Source organism: Choloepus didactylus, chromosome 8 (genome assembly GCF_015220235.1).
Source record: "Choloepus didactylus isolate mChoDid1 chromosome 8, mChoDid1.pri, whole genome shotgun sequence".
Lineage (NCBI taxonomy): Eukaryota > Metazoa > Chordata > Mammalia > Pilosa > Megalonychidae > Choloepus > Choloepus didactylus.
The window spans coordinates 137,331,123-137,354,005 of NC_051314.1; the positions used below are offsets into that span (position 1 = coordinate 137,331,123).

At 36.8% G+C, this 22,883-nt stretch overlaps 1 protein-coding gene and 1 pseudogene across 1 annotated transcript in view; one reads left to right on the forward strand and one right to left on the reverse strand.

Moving 5' to 3' along the window:
• TAF3 (TATA-box binding protein associated factor 3) overlaps positions 1 to 22,883 on the forward strand; it is a 207,763-nt gene that overhangs the window by 24,859 nt on the left and 160,021 nt on the right.
• LOC119541618 lies at positions 18,228 to 19,246 on the reverse strand (annotated as a pseudogene).

Consider the following 22,883-nt stretch of genomic DNA (forward strand, 5'->3'; position numbering starts at 1 on the left):
ATTTATACTTTAGTGGATGGAACAGATGAGAAATAATAAACATGACAATTAGGTAAATCTTACAGTATTTTTAGAAGGGTATAATTACTATAAGAGAAAAATAGAGCATTTTAAAGGAAAATGAAATTGCTGGGGTGTGTGGGAGAAAGTTGCAGTTGAAAAATATGGTATTGAGGTAGACATCATCGAGAGGGACATTTGAGCTAAGATTTAAAGGAGGTGAGAGAGCGAGCCGTGTAAGACTTCTGGGAAAGGGCATTTAAGCAGGAAGAAATCTAGTGCAAAGCCCAAAGAGGGACACATACCTGGTATCTTAGTTTCCTGTTGCTCCTGTAACAAAGTATCACAACCAGGTGGCTTTTAAAACCATAGACATCTGTTGTCGCACATGTCTGGAGGCCAGAGTCTGAAATTGAGGTGTTGGCAGGGCCACCTTTCCTCTTAAACCTATAAGGAAGAATCTGTTCTTTGCATCTTCTGGTGTCGGGTTTGTTGGCAATCCGTGGCGTTCTCCCTCTCTTTCTTTTTGTCTCCGTTCAAATTTCCTCTTTCTTTCCCATCCTACTCCAAAAATGACCTAATTTTTAACTTGCTAATTCCATCTGTAATGACCTTATTTCCAAATAAGGTCACATTCTGAGGTAATGGGGATTAAGACTCCAACATAGCTTTTTGGGCAGCATAATTCAATCCATATCACCTGACATGTTTGTGCAACAGAATAGGGGTCAGTATGGCTGGAGCAGAATGATGAAAAGGGGCAGGGTGTTAGGAGAGGAGGTCAAGCAGTAACACCAGAAGAAATCATCGTGGAAGGCCTTGTAGTAGGGCTTTGACCTTTACTTTCAGTGAGATGGATAGCTGGCTATTAAAGCATTTTAATATTAAAAATTTTTTTCTGGAAAAATTTCAAGCACACAAAATTAAATAGACTAGAATAGTTAACCCCCATGTATCCATCACCAGCTTCAAAAATACCTACTCATAGCTAATCTTATTTCATCTATACTCCCTCCCACTTCTCCTCCTTTCATATTATTTTGAAACAAATCTTTGGCATCATATTATTTCACTCATAAATGTTTCAGTATATATTGCTAAAAGATAAGATCTAATTTTGGCGTAACTACAATATTATTGTTACACCCTCAAAATTAAAAGTAATTCTTTAATATCATCAACTAAAAAGGTGGACAAAGACTGGCCCTTGAGAAGTTAACACTTTGGAGAGGTAAAAACTAACATATATGAAACACTTCCCTTAGTATAGTTTAGTATAGTAGGAATTTAGAATGGGAAAGGTGCTATCTAAGTCACAGCCACTGGAGGAAGCTTATGGATGAGATAGGTCTTGACCTGAACTTTGAAGGATAAGACTTGAGGAGAACTAAAAGGATCATCCTAAGGGGAAAGAAATTCCATTAGAAAATCATGAAGGTAGAGAGGAAATTTTGTATGTATTTGTGTACTTGTGCACATAAGTAAGCTTCCTTGAATATAAAGAACAATTCAGAATCTATAAATAGATTAGTGGTTGTGCTGGTTTCAATCTATTATGTCCCCCACAAAAGCCATGTTTTTTGTTTTTTTTCTTTCATTGTAGAACAACTAATTTTTGCTTTATTGAAGGTAAGAATACACCAAAATATGCCCTTACTGGTCAAAAAGTACTTAAGATTGTTCTAAGAACACATATGCATTACAGCAAGAGAACAGGAAACCTTAAATTTAAGGATGCCTCCAACTAGAAATCCTGGAGAAGAAAAGCAAGTGGTAAAAAGGAATTGTGAACATCCTTTATGTTATGCTTTAGTTAAAGAGAACCATTGAGCTCCATGGGCAAACTATAGTACCTGCCAATACTGTCAATGGGCAATCCTTTCTTTACAGGGATTACAATTAAAGTTTAAATTCCTAGGAGTTCAGCTCAATATTGAACAGCAGGGTGTGCTTCCTTAAAAATAAATGCATTTAATTTAAATGCATTTTTAAATGAGCAACTAAAAGCTTAGCTTTAAAACTTCCTGTGTATAAAACAAGAGATAAGTTGTAGCCTCTTTTATGTAAGGTCACACAATTCAGAAGAATTCTGCATATGTTAAGCATATTTACACATCAGTGGTTCTTATCTGTGGGTACTCCCCCCCCCACCCTGAGGATATTAGGCAATGTTTATAGAGATTTTCAGTTGTCTTAACTAAGGGGTGCTACTACCATCTAATATAGAAGGCTAGGGATGTTGCCAATCATTCTACAATGCATGGGACAGCACTCTGCAACAGAGATTGCCTGGCCCAAAATGTTAACAGCCTTGAGGTTGAGAAATTGACAGAAATACAAACATTGTACATAAGATCAACATTTACATAATAGTAATAGCACATCATGAAAACATTATACACAAAAATAACAAGAATAATAATTAAAGTGAAAAAGGGCAATTGAAGTAAAAAAGAACACTGGGTACCTTTTTCTGTTTGTTTGTTTGTTTCCTTCCCCTATTTTTCTACTCATCCATCCATAAAAGAGACAAAGTGGAGTGTGGTCCTTATGGCTTTCCCAATCCCATTGTCACCCCTCATAAGCTACATTTTTATACAATTGTCTTCGAGATTCATGCGTTCTGGGTTGTAGTTTGATAGTTTCAGGTATCCCAATTCTTTAGAACCTAAAAAGGGTTGTCTAAAGTGTGTGTAAGAGTGCCCACCAGAGTGACCTCTCGGCTCGTTTTGGAATCTCTCTGTCACTGAAGCTTATTTCATTTCCTTTCACATCCCTCTTTTGGTCAAGAAGATGTTCTCCGTCCCACGATGCCAGGTCTACATTCCTCCCCGGGAGTCATATTCCACGTTGACAGGGAGATTCCCTCCCCTGGGTGTCTGATCCCATGTAGGGGGGAGGGCAGTGATTTCACTTTCAAGTTGGCTTAGCTAGAGAGAGAGGGCCACATCTGAGCAACAAAGAGGCATTCGGGAGGAGGCTCTTAGGCACAATTATAGGGAGGCCTAGCCTCTCCTTTGCAGCAACCGTCTTCCCAAGAGTAAAACCTATGGTAGAGGGCTCAACCCATCAAACCACCAGTCCCCTATGTCTGTGGTCATGTTAGCAACCATCGAGGTGGGGTAGGCCAATACCCTTGCATTCTCCACAGGCTCCTCAAGGGGGCACTACATATTTTTTTCCTTTTTTTTTTTTGTTTTTTTTTTTAACTTTTTTTCTTTTTTTTTAATTTTTTTTCAAAAAATAAAAAATAAAAAAGTAAAAAAGCCATGTTCTTTTAATCCAGTCTTGTGGGTGCAGACTTATTGTGGGTGGGATCTTTTGATTAGGTTGTTTCCATGGAGATGTGACCCACTCAACTTTGGGTGGGACCTTTTGATTAGATTATTTCCATGGAGATGCGACCCCGGCCATTCAAGGTGGGTCTTAATGAGTTTACTGGTGTCTTTCTATGAGAGAATAAAAAGCAGAGACACTTTGAGGAGAGTTTAGAGCTGACAAAGACCCAGACGTTTGGAGATGCTAAGCTAAGAGATGAAGCCCAAAGTTTCCCCAGGAGAAACTAAGTGAGAACCCACAGACACTTAAAGAGAAGGCACTGATATCAGAAGCTGAAAGTAATGCAAGAGGTATTCCAAACACCATCAACCTTTTCCTCAAGAGAAGGTTATCTACCTCTTGATGGCTCAATTTGGACATTTTTTCATGGCCTTACAACTGTAAATTTGTAAATTAATAAACCCCATTGTAAAAGCCAATCCATTTCTGGCATATTGCATTTCTGGCAGCTTTAACAAACTGAAACAGTGGTAAATTACAGTATCATGAAAGCCATTTAGAAGAATTTGAAGATGATGTGAACTACCGTAGGTTCTTGAAGAACAGAATGAGACAATAAAAGTGGTGTTTGTAAAAAACTGGTGACTTCCGGGAAAAGATGGAGAATTGAACCTATGCATCTACTTTTGCTCTCTCCTGGAACACCACTAAAATAACAGCAAATGGATTTTTGTTGTTGTTGTTGTAGTTGTTAAGCACATAAATCTAAACAAATGACGAGAATGGGAGAGAAACCAAAGCCAAGAGTAACACATCTTTTGAAATTGGAAAGTAGATAGTCAAATGGTAAATCTTGGCAGACCCAGTACAACTGAATCCTAAGCCAGTCATGGAATAACCCAAGACCCAACTCTGTTTACACTGAAGAATCCCAGAAGGCTCAGGCTTCCATGGCCTTCTGGAAGCAAGGGGGAAGATTGGTTGAAAATTTGCTTGAGCATCACACATGTACGGATTCCATCCCAGATTTGGTACAGCTGATGACTGCTCCCACAAAAGACTGGATGTTTGCTTTATTTGGAGGGCAAAACAGAGGGACTCTAGGTTGCATCCAGGGTGAGGGTAGAGAACCAGAGAGCTGAGGTAGCATCCTGAAAACAAGGTAATTAACAGTGTCTGCATACTGGAAATTGAGATGGATAGCCTCTTCCACTTGACTCACAGAATGCTGGCAGCCAGGTCTTCATTCTCCAGGCAAGAGAATAGAGATTTCTTTAGGAACTCTGGCCAGACTAAGAAGAAATACCCAAAGTTATTGACATCAGACATTTCCTGACTAATGGCCCAGTCAGATCCCTCTAAAGTCAAATCCCCACTTCACAAGTCCCACTGATGTACTCAAGAGCTCCCAGTCAGCTTCTTTAGTTGCACTCTCAAACATGTACAGGTAACCCAGGGTTACTAGAGAACTGAAGAAAGCTTCTAATGCAAAAGGGCAAAACAAATTAAAAAAGCAGCCTAGGGGAAACAGAACCATACGGGGGGGGGGGGGGGGAAACGTGAAATGAAACCATTTATAATATCCTAAGAGAGATAAGAGAAAATATTGTAACCACAAAGCAAGAACAAGTTCCTATTTTAAAGAAGAAGGAGATGGAGGAGAAGGAACTGGAGAATAGAAGCAGCAGTGTTGCATCCCAAGACCAAAGGAGTTCTTAGAAATTGAAACACATGGTAGGAGAAATAAGAAGATACAGGTGAGGAAATCTGTAGAATGCAGAACTAAAAGAAAAAAAAAAAGATTTTAAAAAAATTATAGGAGCAGTGCAGGAGGTTGAACATCTGAGAAAATGCCTAGAAACAATAACCAACCCAGTTGCAGTGATTACCTCTAGAAACAGATTGTTGTCTTGAAATTCATTTCTCTCTAAAAGAACCAGGGCTTCTTAGAAAAATTTGGCTGTTCCCAAGTCTGAGTCAGGAAATCTACAAAGTGATCTGGAACATCTTGTCATACAAGATAGTAAGGATGTGATCAAATAACTATTGCAGTAGTATCCAAAGGAATAAGAAACCAACTGAAAAGAAGGTCCCACACACCGGTGTTCTAGTAAATGCATGTATAAGCATACATAAGTTTATTTTAGATTTTACCAGTAGAAAAGATGGGTAGCACACAGTTTACACATAATAATCATAAAATGTAGTACAATACTCTTTCTTATAAATTCCACACAGCCAACTGATTCTCACAGAATGCTTCCGTTAATTTTTGCTTTTGTTGAACTCTCAAATATCCATAGCCAAACTGCTTGCAACAGGCAAATGAGTATAGTTCCAACATGCATGTTGCTTGATATTTTCCATACGTTAATGAGGAAGACAGAAGTAAAACAACAACTGTGTATGTCAGTACTTTATTCGTCAATAAATGAATGATTTCTTTACTTGGATGAATACTAGTTTTTGAATACTGAAAGAATATATCCTCAATTTTTTGTGCTCTTCACAGCATACTTTTAAGTTTAATCTGCATTTTCAGCATTTTTTCTATCACTCTCTTAAGGATGAACAATCAGTAAACAAGAAATCACTCTGGGTGTTGTAGTATTTGCCAGTTTCATAATGTAAATTCTCCCGCCATGGCCAATTTCAAACACCCAATGCAAACTCCCTTCTGTGCATGTTGGGAAGAGATGTGCTGTGTTACACTATTACATAGTGTTTCACCATACAGATAAAATAAATGTAGATAGCCTCAAGAATATAGGAAGTGATGAATCAAAGTATTTATTACCTTTGTTTTTGATATCATTTAATTACTTGTCTTGTACTCCATTGGGTAGATCTCAGATACAGATGTGTATCTGAAAAATTTGATGTTATGCCAATTTTTAAAAAGAGAATTTAAAATGAAGCCATACTACTTTCTACTTAAAGGAAACTTTCCTTGCATCCTCTGTAAAGTGACAAATCCTTCTGTGAAACGAGTAACTATCGTATATTTTCAGATTAGTTTTTGGCAGAACATCTGTCTACACACAATTAAATACATAAAACCAAGAGAATCATCTTGAACTTTTAGTTAACTGGAACTAAAAGAAATGGTGCTTGGCATTTAGTAACATTATGTAATGATATTATAGTTCCATCACAAGAGATTACCTTGAAGAATGTAAATTCTCTAGTTAATGTTCTGAAATTTCGTTTGATTACTTCTTAATGGAATCGAATCCTCTGTTTGTTTGAATAACAATTATTGCATACTTTGTTTCTGAGGTGATGATTTTCTTTGAATGCTCATGCCGGTGCCTAAAACAAATGGATATGAAAGTAAGGAAGGGGAGGGAAAAAAAACCAAAGATGAATTGACTTCCGGATCTTCAGCAAGCCATAAAAACTTATTTCTGAACCTGTGTCTTTCCTGTCACAGGTACATACTTTTATCCTATTACCAAGTTAGAGCTGTTTATCACCACTGCTCTCCCAAAGCATAAGTCTAGGAGAGAGTTCTTTGGAATTGGAGGAGGAATTGGCAAGATGCCTGCTGAATAGCAATGGGTACTCCCAGAGAGGAGGGAAGTTGGTGCCGGAAAGTCTTTGGAACATTAAAGTAGACACTGGATAGTGTATTATTTGGTGAACTGTCACAGAACTCTACTCAGACTTGTTCTAAAGTTTTAAAAAGGCATTTTGATTTTATGTTGCTTGAATTCTTCATCCTATTTGTGAGTAATTTCATGAAAGGGTAATTGTATTTTGATTTGAGGGAAATAATGACTTTTTTCTTTCACACGGGTATAAATATCATCCAAGAAAAGCTCTTAGCTTTCTCTCTTAGCTTTTTTACATTATTATTTACCTCAGTGTCTTAAGTAATGTTTTTGTTAAGGTTAAGAAAAAAAAAACAGGAGAAGATTAGAGAAGTTATGAAACTACTATTAGCTTTCCAAATTCATTGGGGGGAGACTCTGATTTTGAGCCATACCACACCTCAGTGTTCTTTTCAACATTTCTGAAATATTTTCTTTTTTTCCTACCAACTTTAGGGATTTCTCAGAAACATCTATTTGTCAGTTGAATTATTTGGGAAGGTAGGAGTAGGGACGAGTGGAATTTGAGGGTTTATGGGGTTGACAGATTACAAATAGGATTAAATGATTTCAGTAGCATAATAACTTTTGAGCTCTGTTTTATAATACATGGGAACATGAAATCATATCACTCTCCCTTATATTCCACTGTTAAAGAACTACCCTTTCAAAATAGTAATTGACCTGACTGGTAAAAAGGGTCATTGGCTTTTCCTAAATAATTTTAATGGTAGAATAATAAAATCATCGTTTTTATTCTAAAGCCACTGGTTTCCAAATCATCAAACAAATGAATGATATTACAAGTGATTTCCAGTAATTTTGTATAATATGGACTTGAATTCTGGTTCTGACACTGCATTTTATATTTAGTTTTTCTTCCTGACATCCAGTGCTTTATAATCTTCTATATGACATATCATTTATGTCAGCTATGTTACAGTTATTATCATTGGCAAGTTCTGTTTTTTCTTGGATATATACTTAACTAATTTTTCACTTGTTCTGTTCATTACTGATTTGTTAGAAGGACGCTAGTTTTTGTATTCAAATGTGGGTGCAAACCATAGCACTGAATTGTGAGTCAGAAAATTTACCATTAACTCCTAAATTCCTAGCTCTGTCATTTTGAACAGTATCTTAGTTTATTAACCAGCTTCTGTTTTTTTATTTGTTTTGACTCTCAAAGATACATCCATTGTTAAATAGAACTTACTCTAGGGTTGTTGTAAGTTTGATGTATATCACACACTTAAAACAGTGCCTGCAACATGGTCGAATACTGTTCGTTGTTTTAATGTCTACAACATCATCATCATCATCATCAGATCCACTGGTACGTTATAGCTGGGTTTTTTTAAAAGATCATTCAAGGTACTTCTACACTTGTAAAACAGAAAAATAATGAGAAAGTGCTCAGAGAGTTCTGCTCTTGGCTCCTTCCTATCTGAAACCAGTTCCCTTCAAAGAGTAGAGTGAGGCAGGAAACTGGGTGTCCTCAGATAGTAGAGGAAAGAGAAATAGTCTATTCCTCTACCCCTCCCCTCAGATAATTAAAATAAGTTGATATTATGATATTATAGAGAAGGAGTTCTGCCACTGCTGTCTGACAAAATTATTTTGAAACATAAGACATAGCGAAATGCTAGAATAAGCAAAAACATTTAGATAGTCTCTTGTGGTTTATTGTAATAAAACTTTGACCTCCAGTGCCTTTAGGCAATCCTTGGTTCTGAAGACCTGATATTATATCTCAAACAGATGCCACGGGTGATAACTGTGGCTGCAGCACATGACATCTGCTTTGTGAGTGAAGCTTTGAAGGGGGTTCATGTATTGAAGTTTAGGAATGAGCCAACTCTTATGAGCATGTACCATGTGCTGCATTCTTCCTATTGCTTCAAATACATAATCAATTTAATCCTACAGTTACCCTGTGAAGAAGCTATTATTACCCCCATTTAGGATGAAAAAGCTCAGGCACAGAGAAGTTAAATAATTGTCTACTGTCACATATTTCTTATATGGCAGAGCCACGTTTTGACAGTGTACTAATACACTTCCCACACTCCATGCTGAGGCACCCTGGAATGACACAGTGAACTCACTGGGCTGCCCATGTACCCATTTTTATTGGTTCCAAATTAGTCTTTTGTCAAACAAATTTGAATGACAGTTGGAGAAGCGTAGAGATTCTGAAAAAACCTCTGCACTGTTGAAGTTGGATGATCTGAGACCTGTTGGTGGGGATTACCCCGGGACCTTTTGCTGTATGTGTATGTATATATATGTGTGTTTGTGCCTTCCTCTGGCATTTCTGGAACACCTTATTGAAAATTGTAACCCCCCTTCTATACATAGATATTCTTTCTTCAAATCCTGCTGTGTGGTTCTGGGTTCTAGGTAGCAGCAGTTATTTGTGAAATCACTTGACATGGGCTTTTTCTTCAGCCTATTCCCGAATTGGCTGCAAGAATAATGGGAGCCCATATTGCAACTTCCCTGGTTCCTGAAATCATGTCTGATGTAGGGCTGCTTGCTTTTCACTGGCTTGGTCTCACCTCCTTCATCTCTACCCCCACCTTGCCCTTGTTACAAAATAGAACTTTAGCCCATCCTCCATTTGAGAATGAGGTAAAGACACAGGAAAGGATATATAGTTTAACATTAGGTCATCATAAATTCTTTTTGCTGATGTCATATCTTTGTAAAACTGAGCTTCTAGGATTGCTGTCGTAAAATGTAAGAACCGTATGAAAATCATGGTAGAACTGGAAATGAAGATGGCTGTGTCCAGTTTGATTCCAGGGCTTGAAAAGTTGTACAGTGTTGACAGGTGCGTACATCCAATTTAGTAAATAATTGAGTTAAGATTGAACAAACACATTTTTTCATTGTTTTATTTAAATGTATGTGAAGTTAGTGGGACATAAATAAGTTGTTTGTACCTAAGAACTTAATAAATTGAACTGTTAGATATTTCTGTTGAATCCAGTACAGCATGAAAAAATTACTGACACTAAGGGCACTGTGAACCAAGAAAGTTTGGGAACCTCTGGACTAGTCAGCAGTACCATCAGCAACAAATTTCTTGGAAGGGAAAGCAATCAAGAGATATTGTATAATGAACTCAAGGGATATAGACAAAGAGGTTTAATCTAAGGTCCCTATCAATCCTAGCTTCTCTAATTCTGCGTATATTGTATATAGGGGATTTATTAAGCTTTGATTTAAATCTTATATTGCTTAGTGAACTTTGTTTTAAGAAGTTCTTCTTTAGAACTGTTTCAGAATCATTTATAGTTGACAAGCTCATGGAAACCATGTAGATCTTTGGGTCATTATTTGACACCTTCAGCAAAGTTTGTGTTTTTGGCTTTTGGAAAGGTTTTATTCTAATTAAATACTCAAATTTCCATATCCCAGTTAAGGCATTGTCAGTGCTAGTTTTTTGTTTGTTTGTTTTAAATTTAAAGGCTCTACCTACGTATTTTGAAAGTAGTCTTAGAGTCTTAGAAATGAGAAATTGAAATTACCTCATTGGGTTATTTTGCCCCATTCCAATCACAACCTCTTCCTCCAAAAGTAACCGCTACACTGACTTCATTTATGCATTCAAATTATTTATAAGGAGACACTTCCTGTCATTTGACTATTTGGATACTCAGCAGTATAGTTCATATAAGTAGGATAATTGCTTGATTCTTTTTATGTAATCAGTTTTCAAGATAATAAATTGATTCATTGTCACCTACAGAAGGTACCAATTAAGTTTTGCTTATGAATGCATTAGTTTTACACATATTTAATGGGTCTTAATCTATTAGCTAGCAGGAGGCTTTTCATAATTGCTCCTTTTTCCTTTTGTTTTGGTCTTAGTGATCTTTGATGGGTTTCTTGCTATCTGATGTGTCAAGATGTTCCAGGCTCATCTTGTATCTTTCTTGCTCTGGACCTGAAATCAGCCTTTCTTAAAAAAAATCCCTGATTTCTTTTAATGGATATGGAATTCTCTGTTGCTGGATTATTTTTTCAGCACTTAACAAATGTTTTCCACTATCAATTGCTGATGTTTCTGATAAGTCAGCTGTTGTTTGTATTACTGTTCTATGTGTTGTTTTTCTCTGATTACTTTCAAGGTTTTCTGTTTGGTGTTCTACAATTTGTCTATGACATGCTTGGGTGTGGTTTTCTCTGTTTTTATACTGCTTGGTGGTTGCTGAAATTCCTTAATCTCTATATTTATATTTTTAATCCGTATGTTTATGTCTTGCCAGATTGAAAATTTTTCAGCAATCGGTTTCTTCAAATATTTTTTCTGCCCTATTCTCTCATCACCTTCTGAAGCTCCAATTACACATATGTTAGACCGTTTGATATTGTCCCATAGGTCATTGATGTTCTGCTCTTTTTTTTCCCCTTTATTCTTTCTGTTCCTCAGATTTGATCATTTATATTGTCTATCTTTAAGTTCACTGACTCTTCTGTCATCTCTAATATGCTGTTTGTATGGTTAATTTTCAATTTCAGACATAGTATTTCCAGTTCTAGAATTGCTGTCTGGTTCATTTTTATAGTTTCCATTTCTCTGCTGGGTTTGCCAGTGAGTATGTTTTCCTTTATGTTCTTGAATATAGTAATAGTAGCTTCTTTTAAGTACTATGGTCATGCTAGGGTTGGTTTCAATTAATTGCCTTTTCTCTTGAGTATGGGTCAGATTTTCCTATTTCTTATACGTCCAGTAATTTTGGATTATATTTTGGATTACATCCTTGTGAATGATAGTTTACAGAGATTATGGGATTCTATTATGTTCCTCTGAAGAGGGTTAGTTTGTTTGAACAAGAAGTTAACTTGGCTCGACTCAAACTACAAACTTTCTCTTATGTGGGGAAATAGAGAGTAAACTCTCTGTTCAGTTCTTCTTTCCTTAGCTGGGCTGCTTGAAGTATGTCTAGCACATGCATGGTTCAGAAGTCAGCCAGAGAGAAACAGTAACTGGGCCTTTCTCTGTGTGTCTCTCTCCTTTCCAGGATTCCTCCCCCCTACTTTCCAGCCATTGTAATTCCAAACCCTGTCCTCTGACTCCTCAAATCAGTAAAACTGTACATTTCTTTTTGAGTTTTAGCCATCTAACAAGGCACAGACTGGGGCGTACTCTCAGGCAGAAAGCCATAAAAATGGGTGCCATTTCCTGTTTCTAAGTGTTGACTCTCCTATGCATTCTGCTTGCTTTGGGTTGCTCTCCAGTGCCCTCAGATAGTTCTCAAAATATTTTGTCCAGGATTCTCAGTGGTTATCTGTGAGAAGGTTGATCCGATATGAGCTATCAGGAACTGAACTCCAACCACTGTTTTACTGATTCCTCTTTTAGCAAATGGTATTTCAAAACCACAGGTTAGGTGATGGGATGCTCATTGCCACAGGTTTGGCCTATTGTTTCTAGGCCTTTTCTTTCTAAGCTACTTGTTCTTTTTGCTTATATGCCCAAAGAATTTTTTTTTTAAATTTTTCTAAAAAGTCTTATAATTTTACCAGAATATGTCTTTGTGTTGGTTATTCTGAGTTGATATTCTTAGGTACTTAGTGTCTTCTTTCAATATGCAGTTTAAAAATCTCCTTCAGGAAAATTTTCATGAATTATTGCCCTTAGCATTCGTTCTGTTTTTTTTTTTTTTTACTCTGATTTTCTTTTTCAGAAACTTCTGTTAACCATATGTTGGGGATTCTTTGCCTTTCCATTATTATTTATCTTTTTTAAAATATTCTTTTAATTCTTTAATTTCTCTTATTTTCAAAATTCTCCTACTTTTCACTTCTTCTTTCTCTTAAGACACTATTTATTGTGTTTATTTGCTCTTGTGTATTTTCTAGATTAAACTTTATTTCCAAGATGATTTTGTAAATTTATACATATTTTACTTGTCATCTCATTTCTGAGTTTTAAAATTCTCTTCTTTTCAGTATGTCTTTCAGTTTTGTGTTCATTTTCAGTAGGATGTTAATTTGCTTCTCTCTTTTTTTTTTTCTTACAGTAATTTTGTATAGTTTTTTACCTTGCTACTTTGCTGATGCTCATTTTTGTTGAGATTAATTTTCCTTGTAGAAGAAGACTTGGTTCAGGTAACTTTCCTAACTTCTCATAGCTCACTCTTGGTGTTTTCATATAGTATTAAAAAAACATGGCAGCTTGCTTTCTGCAATTTTGTCAGTGTTCCCTTTCCCCACTTTTTTGTTGACCTTAGCTTTTTTTTTCATCTCTGTTGTCCCATTTCTGCCTAAGGTGGATTCCACTCTTAGAAGATTCTCCTCCTGGTGGGGCTCTGTTCTGGAAGGGTTTCCTAGTGGGTCATTTTTGAGAGTTCACAGAGGCTTGACTTCTCCAGCCACTTCACATCTTACTGCAGGGCTCTGGGGCTAATCTGGTGTGTTGGAGTGGGCAGAACCCCTCCCAGTTTCAGCCACTGTTCTCAAATTGGCACCTGCACTTTCCAGTGAATATTTGTTGGTTATTATGGGGGATCTTCTGTTCTTGGGTTGTCAAATGGTCTGTTGCTTTCCTCTTCTTTCTCTAGAACAGATGCTGATAATAGATCTTGTAGCTTTTGGTCATTTGACTGCATCTGCTTGTATTTTGGATTTGGTGGAGATTACTTATCCCCTAGTTTTGTTGTATACATTAGCAGTGGCTTTTGGTTTTGCTATATCATTGTTCTGCTCTTTTCTTGTGAGGATTTAGAACTATCCCAAAATTATGCTGCTACTGCTACCACCATTTTCCCAGAATTTTCAGGAATAATTTTTAAAAAGAGTGAATTTAAATGAGAAAGCAAGAGACTTAACATCTCAACAACTTGTTCTAAAACTCAGCTGTGAAAGAGAATAGTGAAATTGGTTAGTACCTGAGCAGTGGATGGTTGGGAAAAGAGCCATGGGAAGATTTTGGATTTTTTTAAAGATTGGAGAAACCAGACCACGTTTGAATACTGATGGAAAGGATCTGGGTATGGTTCCTAAGATAACAGGATAGGGAGCACACATGAGAAGATTTTCTTTAGGTCAGGTTTATCGAGTGTTTTAGTTTGCTAAAGCTGCTGCAATGCAATATACCAAAAATGGTTTTTTTTTTTACAGAGGGATTTATTAGCATACAAGCTTACAGTTTTGAGGCTGTTACAGTTTTGAAGACCATACCTTCTTCCCAAAGACCTGCTGCCAGCGATCCTGGACTCCTCTGTCAGATGGCAAGGGGCATGGCAGTGTCTGCTGGCCTCCCTTCTTTTCTGGATTTTGTCGCTTCCAGCTTCTGGTTTCAGTGGTTTCCTGTTTTTTTCTGGCTTTTTCTTTCAGTTTCTGTGACTTTTTCTTTGCGTCTCTCTCTGAATTTCATCCTCTTAGAAAGGATTTCAGTAAGAAGATTAAGAGTCACTCTGAATAAGGTGAGTCACATCTTAACTTAAAGATCCTACTCACCAAAAGACCCACACCCACAGAAATGGATTAAATTTAAGAACACGATTTTCTGAGGTACATACAGCTTCAAACCATCACACTGAGTTATAATTTACATATTGCGATGTACAGTTCTGTGAGTTGTGACAGATATATGCAGTGATGCAACCATCACCACAATCGGAATTCTGAATGTTTCTATTCCTCCTGAAATTCTTTCGTGTCTCTTTGTGATCAGTCTCCCTCTACCTCCCCAAGCAACCACTGATCTGTTTTCTGCCTCTGTTGTTTTCCCTTTTCTGAAGTGTCATATGAATAGAATCAGTCAGTATGTAGTCTTTTGAGACTGACTTCTTCAGTATGATGCTTTTGAGATTCATCCATTTTATATGTATCATTGGCCAATACTTTTTATTGTTTTGTAGTATTCTATATTATGGATATACCACAATTTATCTGTTCACCAATTGATATACATTTTTTGTTTTCTTCTTTTAAATTTTTGACAATGATGGATAGAGCTGTTGTGAACAATTTCATACACAGGTTTTTGTGTAAACACGTTTTCATTTTTCTTGAGTAAATGCCTACGAGTAGAATGACTGGGTTCATATGGCTTGTCTGTCTTTTTATTATTGAATTGTGAGAGTTCTTTATATGTTCTGCATACCAGTCCTTTATCATACATGTAATTTGCAAATATTTCCTTTCAGTCTGTGGTTTATCTTTTCAGTTTATTAACAGTGTCTTTCAAAGAGCAGTTTTAATTCTGAAGTCCAATTTATCATTTTTTAGTTTTATGATTTGCACTTTTTGTGTCCTACCTAAGAAATCTTTGCCTAACCCAAGATCACAAAGATTTTCTCCTTTATTTTCGTCTAGAGGCTTTCTAATTTTAGGTTTTACATTTAGGTATATGATCCATTTTGAGTTAGTTTTTGTGTATAGTATGAGAACAGTTGAGGTTCTTTTCTTTTTTGGCATATGGACATCCAGTTGTTCCTGCATCACTTGTTGAAAAGCAATCCATTCTTTATTGAATCACCTTGGCTCCTTTGTTGAAAATCAGTTGACCATATATGTGTGGCGAGATTGTCTTAGGAGAATTTCAGTAGAGTAAAAAGTAGATTCTTAGATTTGGTGAATGTGATTAGGAATGAGTTCCCAACTGATGGCTTGTGAGTGACTTGTGATACCAAATGAGAAGCTGAGAGTGAAGTTAGTGGGGAGTGAAAGTCAGCAGTTTAAGGAGAGTGGAGAAGGTATGAAATAATATTTCAGAAACTAGGAAAGCAAGCCAGCTAGCAATGTGCAATATGATTACTGAACTGTGTGGAAGGCCTCGTTTGAGGTAGGTAATAGTAACAGGCCCAGTTATGTTATTTTGCTTTAGCAATGTTTAACAGTTTGAATGCAAGCATGTGGCAAGTGGCAATTGAGTTCATCCAGATTTAGGGGTATCCTCAGGCAGAACTAAAAGAAAAATAGAAAAGTTAGTAAGTAAGATATTTCTTTATCCTGAATGGGCAATACTTTCACCTAGTTTAAAAATCAAAACAACATAAACAGTATACATTGAGGAGGCTTCTAACCATCCCTTCTCCATTTCATTCCCATTTCATCCCTGTAACTACTCACTTTTATTAGTTTCTCTGATATCTTTTCAGTGTTTATTTATGCAGAGAAAAGCAACTATGAGTATATTTTATCCCTCCCTACCATTTCTTACACATAATATAGCATATGATGTACAGTGTTCTGCACCTTGCTTTTATTTTTTTATTTAACAGTATATTTTCTAGATCTTTCCCTATTAGTAGTTAAGAACACTTGAGAAACTTCTTAGAGATGGATATACCAAAATGTTACTAACAGTTTTGTTTGGGTTGGGAAGTAATTTTTTAAATGCTTTCCTTATGCTAAGTTTTCTTCAATGTGCATATATTGTTTTATAATTAGTTTTTTTTTAGAAGTTAAATTTAATTCTTTCAACAAATACCTATCTACACTGTATCATCACTGTTCCAAGCACTGTGGAGGTAGCAGTAAATGAAATAGACAAGATTCTGCTTCCATGGCAGTTGTATTCTAGTGTGAACTCATAGTCACCAAATAACACAATAGGAAATGGTGCTAGGTGCTGTGTGTTCAGCAGAATTGAAATAGGGAGCTGGGGGTATGATACTCACTGACCCTGGAATTAGAAGGGGGCATTTAAGCTGGTATTGCAGTGACAACAAAGAGCCAGTCATGAAGACCAGGGAAGAAGAGTGTGCTAGACAAAAGAAAGAGCACTCTAGTGCAAAAGCTGTAGAGCAAAGATTAAACTTGATATAGTCAAGAGACAGAAATAAGGCCAGTATGTATAGAACCTACTGAGGAGGGAAAGTGGTTGTGCCAGTTTGAATGTATTGTGTCCTCCAAACACCACTGTCTTTGATGTAATCTCATGTGGGCAGACGTTATCAGTTTTGATTAGATTTCTTTGAGTGTTTCTTTGGAGATGTGCCCCACCCAGCTGTGGGTGATGACTCTGATTGGATATTTCCATGGAGGCATGGCCCCACCCATTTAGGGTGGGCCTTGATCAATGGAGCCATATAAATGAGCTGACAGGCAGAGGGAACTGAGTGCAGCTGTGAGTGACGTTTTGAAGAGGTGTTACAGCTGAGAGGGACACTTTGAAGAAAGCACAGGAGCTGCAGATGAGAGACATTTTGAAGACAGCCGTTGAAAGCAGACTCTTGCTCTGGAGAAGCTGAGAGAGGACAAATATCCCAAGTGCAACTAAGAGTGACATTTTTGAGGAACTGCAGCCTAGAGAGGAACGTCCTGGGAGAAAGCCATTTTGAAACCAGAACTTTGGAGCAGATGCCAGCCACGTGCCTTCCCAGCTAACAGAGATTTTCCGGACACCATTGGCCATCCTCCAGTGAAGGTACCCGATTGCCGATGTGTTACCTTAGACACTTTATAGCCTTAAGATTGTAACTGTGTAACTAAATAAATCCCCTTTTATAAAAGCCAATCCATCTCTGGTGTTTTGCATTCTGGCAGCATTAGCAAACCAGAACAGTGGTATAAGAAGAAGCAGTGGTATAAGAAATCTTTGCCTAACCCAAGATCACAAAGATTTTCTCCTATATTTTCGTCTAGAGGCTTTCTAATCCAGTTCTTATCCAGTGATCAGGGAGAAGAATGAAGATTTTATTTTAAGTTCAATGGGAAACTATTGAAGAGTTTTTAAGTTATTAGAAAGGAAATATTACTTCAGTAAAAGCTAAGTTGACAGATGAATAAAAAAAGAACCTAGAAAGCCTGTTAGAAGTAAGTTTCAAGAAAACCCTGGAGTGTTAAATGCATCAGGTTAATGCTTAGGTTGTAAATCGAAAAGAAGTTTATTAACTTGTTTTTATGGTACATTCTAAAATGTAATCTACCTGAAATAACCCTAAATTTAAAAGATAAATTAAATTTTGGATCAGTATGAAGTTTAAATTCCACTGGGGAAAGCAGTTTTTAAAAAGGTGGTTTCAAGTATGTACATGACAACAATTTTATATTTAGAGTAAGGAATTAGTACTTCATCACTCACTTATTTTATTTTTTTAATTCAGTTTCATTGATATGTATTTACATACCATGCAGTCATACAAAGTGTACATTCAGTTGTTCACAGTACCATTATATAGTTGTGCATTCATCACCAAAATTAGTTTTTTTTTTTTGTACAGAGCATTTATTTAATAAAAAAAAGTTTACAAGTGTTTTTCAATGACACAGGTATTTAATTTTCAATTCCCAATCCATCAGGACTCACATGAAAATAAAACATTAAAATAGAAAAAAAGAAAAAAGACAAATGAAAAGAAAGAAAAGAAAAATTGGTTCACAGGATTTGATTTACTTCTGGACTCTTTCTAGTTCTTGTTCGGGTTGTACGGCCTCCTCTGTCTTTATATTTGAGCATTCCATATCTTCGACTCTGGATGCTGCACTTTCCTCAATTTCTTTCTTTCGCTTCTTTGTTACTGTTTTTGCTTTCAAACCTCCATTCTCCACAACACAGAGGTCCAGTGTGCCATCATCCTTACTTCCTATAGTTTTGAATCCTTGCAAAAGTATATCTCATAAATTTTGATAATGAGGTTTTTCGGTAATTTCACTGTTTCCATGTATTTAGCAATTTCATCTAGTTTGTTTTTCTCAGGAAAACATTTGTCCATCAAACCTGCAATATTTTCTCTGTATCTAATTTTGGCATCGCTAACATAGTTAGGATCTTTCAAATTATCCTCCCAAGGAAGACGGCCACTGAGCCACTGGATCATGCAATAACAAAGTATTTCCAAATCATCCTGTCTTGAGGGGAACACACCATTGTGTGCATCGATGCTGGTGAATTCAAGAGTGCCATAGTGACATCTTTTGGGGTGTTCTTTGTATTCCTTATGGACTCTTTCTGGACAGTATCGATAAGCAAGGCCATAATCTACCGGGTACACCTGGTCAGGATTCTTGTAGCTCAGAAGAAGATTTGAGGCTTTGATATCTCCGTGTGCATATTCATGCTCATGGATATATTCCAGAATATCCAGAATTCTTAAGCTTAGCTGCAAAACAGTCTTTCGAGAAAACTGTTTGGTATTTGCTTCATATATTTTATTTTCTGAAGGTCACTCCCAAAGCGATCCATTAACATAAACCTATAACACTTCTACAACACAGGGTGCATCATTGCTAACGGATTTTGAAGGATTTGTATCAGCAAGATATATACAACCAAAGCCACCTTGACCAATGGGAAATCCTAGTTTCCATTCCTTTTTTGTCATGTCAGTTATTATCTCCCCAACTGCAAACTGTTCTGCAAGACGTCTCTTTGCAGGACCCTGTTTACCAGCTTGTGCTGCTTTTACAAAAACGAGGCATTTTTACCCAAGCCGCAGAGCGGTCGCCTTCTGCCCAGTACCCAAAATTAATTTTTGAACATTTTAATTACCACACACACAAAAATAATAAGAATAAAAATTAAAGTGAAAAAGAACAATTAAAGTAAAAAAGAATACTGGGTGCTTTTTATTTTATTTTTTTTTTGCCCCCAGTTTTCTACTCATTCATCCATACACTGGACAAAGGGAAGTGTGGTCCACATGGCTTTCCCAATCACATTGTCACACCTCATAAGCTACATTGTTATACATTCATCTTCAAGGTTCAAGGGTTGTAGTTTGATAGTTTCAGCTATTTACTGCTAGCTATTCCAATTCATTAGAACCTAAAAAGGTTGTCTATATTGTGCGTAAGAGTGCCCACCAGAGTGACCTCTCAGCTCCTTTTGGAATCTCTCAGCCACTGAAACGTATTTCATTTCCTTTCACATCCCCCTTTTGGTCAAGAAGATGTTCTCCATCCCACGATGCCGGGTCCAGGTTCCTCCCCGGGAGTCATATTCCATGTTGCCAGGGGTATTTACACCCTGGGTGTCAGATCCACGTAGGGGGGAGGGCAGTGATTTCATCTGCCAAGTTGGCTTAGCTAGAGAGAGAGGGCCACATCTGAGCAACAAAGAGGCATTGTCATTGAGTTGTAGGATTTCTTTATATATGCAAGATAGGCTTTTGTCAGATACATGGTTTCCAAAAATTTTTTCCCATTGAGTTGGCTGTCTCTTCACCTTTTTGACAAATTCCTTTGAGGTACAGAAACTTCTAAGCTTGAGGAGTTGCCATTTATCTATTTTTTCTTTTGTTGCTTGTGCTTTGGGTATAAGGTCTAGGAAGTGGCTGCCTAATACAAGGTCTTGAAGATGCTTCCCTACATTATCTTCTAGGAGTTTTTTAGTACTTTCTTTTATATTGAGGTCTTTGATCCACTTTGAGTTAGTTTTTGTGTAGGGATTGATTTCTTTTAGAATTGAAATGCTGATGCTGAGGTTTCAGGAGGCCCAGTGTTTAAACTGGAACTCAAGAACTGTTATTTCCTGACTCATTCAAAAAATCACACTCTAGCTCTGAGTTAGCCATGTTGTACTCTACTGTAACTAGATCTGCAGTGTGCTCGAGTATATATAGAATTTGAGAAAGGCCACACACAGTCCGTATGGAGTTTCAGTATGAAGGAGACAGGATGACTACCAGTAATTTATTGATGAAGGCCTTGCATAGCTTTGGATGGAAAGGAAGTTTGATATATTTGTTAGCCATAATGAAGATTTAGATTTTTATTATATGGTTTGACAAGTGAAATGTTCTGAAAGTAGAATAGAAAATCATCATCCAACAATAGTAGTAACAAGAACAACCATAGCACAACTATACTTCCCATTGAGGAGTGAAAGCAGTCTGACATAGTGGTTAAAACCATAACCGCTATGTCATAAACTTTGTAAGTACACGGTCTTGGGTGTGAATTCTGGCGCAACCCTTTAGCAGTCATGTTTTATGAGATTTAAACTTCAGAAGATCTGACTCTAGAATTCATACTTTTAATCATAACTGCGTATTGTCTTCTGAACAAGATTGGAACTCAGATAATTGTATTCGGAATTCAGAGCGTAAGCTAAGACATCATAGAACAACTCCCTATTTTGTTTGTTAATCCAGAGGTTTTATACTATATTCTCATGTCCTACTCCTATTTTAAAAATAAAAATAAAACTTTTTAAAATTATATGATTGTTAATTTCTGATGGATATAGTAGGACCAAGTTCACAGAAATGTTGCTATATTAGGTAACTTTCTTGGGGTAAAGTAGGAACAGGTTGGAAGTAAAGCAGTTATCTTAGGTTAGTTGTCTTTTTCTTACTCCCTTGTTATGGTCTCTTTGAAATGTTCTTTTATTGTATGTTTTTTTTTTAATTTTTTTTTCATACAGTTGATTTAAAAAAGAAAGGAAAGTTAAAAAAAAGAAAAAGAAAAACGAGGAAAAAAATATGTAATGCCCCCTTGAGGAGCCTGTGGAGAATGCAGGTGTATTGGCCTACCCCACCTCGATGGTTGCTAACATGACCACAGACATAGGGGACTGGTGGTTTGATGGGTTGAGCCCTCTACCATAGGTTTTACCCTTGGGAAGACGGTTGCTGCAAAGGAGAGGCTAGGCCTCCCTATAATTGTGCCTAAGAGCCTCCTCCCGAATGCCTCTTTGTTGCTCAGATGTGGCCCTCTCTCTCTAGCTAAGCCAACTTGAAAGGTGAAATCACTGCCCTCCCCCCTACGTGGGATCAGACACCCAGGGGCGGGAATCTCCCTGTCAACGTGGAATATGACTCCCGGGGAGAAATGTAGACCTGGCATCGTGGGATGGAGAACATCTTCTTGACCAAAAGGGGGATGTGAAAGGAAATGAAATAAGCTTCAGTGGCAGAGAGATTCCAAAAGGAGCCGAGAGGTCACTCTGGTGGGCACTCTTACGCACACTTTAGACAACCCTTTTTAGGTTCTAAAGAATTGGGGTAGCTGGTGGTGGATACCTGAAATTATCAAACTACAACCCAGAACCCATGAATCTCGAAGACAATTGTATAAAAATGTAGCTTATGAGGGGTGACAATGGGATTGGGAAAGCCATAAGGACCACACTCCCCTTTGTCTAGTTTATGGATGGATGAGTAGAAAAATAGGGGAAGGAAACAAACAAACAGACAAAGGTACCCAGTGTTCTTTTTTACTTCAATTGCTCTTTTTCACTTTATTATTCTTGTTATTTTTGTGTGTGTGCTAATGAAGGTGTCAGGGATTGATTTAGGTGATGAATGTACAACTATGTAATGGTACTGTGAACAATCGAATGTACGATTTATTTTGTATGACTGCGTGGTATGTGGATATATCTCAATAAAATGAAGATTAAAAAATTATATGATAAAACTTAATTATTGAAAAATTTTAAAGCATGGATAAAATAAAAAGAAAGCGATCAGTTATAATCCCACTATGTAATGGGCTATTTCCTTCCTAATTTTTCCCTGCGTGTATGTGTATAGCATGTATATTGTTCTTATTAGTTTCTTTTTTCCAAAAGGAGTTCATACCATATATACTATTTTCTAATTTGCCTTTTCTTTACTATAAATGCCTTTCCTTACCTGTAACCTTATCGTAATGGTTACAGGTAACCATTAGGATAACTTATTACATAGATCCCTTTTGTGACATGTAGGTTGCTTTCTTTACCATCTTTGATCTCATATCTATCTGTACTTTCTAATGATTGCCTTAAGAGAAATCTTAGTAGTAGAATTGGAGAGTTAATTCAAAGGATAGCCATGTTTTTAAGCTTTTGGTATATATTTCAAATAGCCCTCCAGAGAGGTTTTACCAGTGGGCACTGTTCCTGGTGGCATGAAAATGCCTAGTGCCCTCCACCTGAGCCAATAATGTGGATTTTCATTCTTTTTCATCTCTGTCAGGCTTATTGATGATAAATGTTTATGTTTTGCATGCATTTGATAACCAATGGATGTGTTTATGTTTATTAACTATTTGTATTTTTTCCCATTATAAATTGTCTCTTTTTAATCCTTTGCCAATGTTGTCATGCTTGACTCCCGAATT